The sequence below is a fragment of the Oncorhynchus keta genome, unplaced genomic scaffold (genome assembly GCF_023373465.1).
Source record: "Oncorhynchus keta strain PuntledgeMale-10-30-2019 unplaced genomic scaffold, Oket_V2 Un_contig_6956_pilon_pilon, whole genome shotgun sequence".
In the NCBI taxonomy this organism is placed as follows: Eukaryota; Metazoa; Chordata; class Actinopteri; order Salmoniformes; family Salmonidae; genus Oncorhynchus; species Oncorhynchus keta.
In genome coordinates this window covers 10,001-12,500 of record NW_026289167.1, presented here as the reverse complement: position 1 = coordinate 12,500, position 2,500 = coordinate 10,001, and positions in this window count along the sequence as shown.

The following is a 2,500-nucleotide window of genomic DNA, read 5'->3' as shown; positions in this document are numbered from 1 at the left end:
ACTGCTAGGATAGTATTCATGGCACATTGTAAATATCTGACACTACTAGGATAGTATTCATGGCACATTGTAAATATCTGACACTGCTAGGATAGTATTCATGGCACATTGTAAATATCTGACACTACTAGGATAGTATTCATGGCACATTGTAAATATCTGACACTGCTGGGATAGTATTCATGGCACATTGTAAATATCTGACACTGGTAGTATTGTAAATATCTGACACTGCTAGATAGTATTCATGGCACATTGTAAATATCTGAGGATAGTATTCATGGCACATTGTAAATATCTGACACTACTGGGATAGTATTCATGGCACATTGTAAATATCTGACACTACTGGGCTAGTATTGTAAATATCTGATACTAGGATAGTATTCATGGCACATTGTAAATATCTGACACTGCTGGGTAGTATTCATGGCACATTGTAAATATCTGACACTGCTGGGATAGTATTCATGGCACATTGTAAATATCTGACACTTGGGATAGTATTGTAAATATCTGACACTGCTGGGATAGTATTGTAAATATCTGACACTGCTGGGCTAGTATTCATGGCACATTGTAAATATCTGACACTACTAGGATAGTATTCATGGCACATTGTAAATTACACTGCTGGGATAGTATTCATGGCACATTGTAAATATCTGACACTACTGGGATAGTATTGTAAAAATCTGACACTACTGGGATGTATTCTGGCACATTGTAAATATCTGACACTGGGATAGTATTGTAAATATCTGACACTGCTGGGATAGTATTGTAAATATCTGACACTGCTGGGCTAGGCACATTGTAAATATCTGTTTAGTATTGTAAATATCTGACACTGCTGGGCTAGTATTCATGATTATGGTTACTGCAGTAGATGTTTCTGTGAGGTGATTATGGTCAGCAGTAGATGTTTCTGTGAGGTGATTATGGTTACTGCAGATCTGTAGATGTTTCTGTGAGGTGATTATGGTTACTGGAGTAGATGTTTCTGTGAGGTGATTATGGTTACTGCAGTAGATGTTTCTGTGAGGTGATTATGGTTACTGCAGTAGATGTTTCTGTGAGGTGATTATGGTTACTGCAGTAGATGTTTCTGTGAGGTGATTATGGTCACTGAGTAGATGTTTCTGTGAGGTGATTATGGTTACTACAGTAGATGTTTCTGTGGGGTGATTATGGTAGAGTAGATGTTTCTGTGAGGTGATTATGGTCACTGCAGTAGATGTTTCTGTGAGGTGATTATGGTTACTACAGTAGTTCTGGTAGGAGATGTTTCTGTGAGGTGATTATGGTTACTGTGTGATTATGGTTACTACAGAGATGTTTCTGTGGGGTGATTATGGTTACTGCAGTAGATGTTTCTGGTGAGGTTAGATAGATTTCTGTGAGGTGATTATGGTTACTGCAGTAGATGTTTCTGGTTATGGAGATGTTTCTGTGAGGTGATTATGGTGCAGTAGATCTGCAGTAGATGTTTCTGTGAGGTGATTATGGTTACTGCAGTAGATGTTTCTGTGAGGTGATTATGGTTACTGCAGTAGATGTTTTTCTGTGAGGTGATTATGGTTACTGCAGGTGATGTTTCTGTGAGGTGATTATGGTTACCGCAGTAGATCTGGTAGGAGATGTTTCTGTGAGGTGATTATGGTTACTGCAGTAGATGTTTCTGTGAGGTGATTATGGTTACTGCAGTAGATGTTTCTGTGAGGTGATTATGGTTACTGCAGTAGATGTTTCTGTGAGGTGATTATGGTCACTGCAGTAGATGTTTCTGTGAGGTGATTATGGTTACCGCAGTAGATCTGTTGTTTCTGTGAGGTGATTATGGTCACTGCAGTAGATGTTTCTGTGAGGTGATTATGGTCACTGCAGTAGATGTTTCTGTGAGGTGATTATGGTTACTGCAGTAGATGTTTCTGTGAGGTGATTATGGTTACTGCAGTAGATGTTTCTGTGAGGTGATTATGGTTACTGCAGTAGATGTTTCTGTGAGGTGATTATGGTCACTGCAGTAGATGTTTCTGTGAGGTGATTATGGTCACTGCAGTAGATGTTTCTGTGAGGTGATTATGGTTACTGCAGTAGATGTTTCTGTGAGGTGATTATGGTTACTGCAGTAGATGTTTCTGTGAGGTGATTATGGTTACTGCAGTAGATCTGGTAGGATATGTTTCTGTGAGGTGATTATGGTTACTGCAGTAGATCTTCTGTGAGGTTATGGGATATGTTTCTGTGAGGTGATTATGGTCACTGCAGTAGATGTTTCTGTGAGGTGATTATGGTTACTGCAGTAGATCTAGTTGGAGATGTTTCTGTGAGGTGATTATGGTCACTAGTAGATGTTTCTGTGAGGTGATTATGGTTACTACAGTAGATCTGGTAGGAGATGTTTCTGTGAGGTGATTATGGTTACCGCAGTAGATCTGGTAGGAGATGTTTCTGTGAGGTGATTATGGTTACTGCAGTAGATCTGGTAGGAGATGTT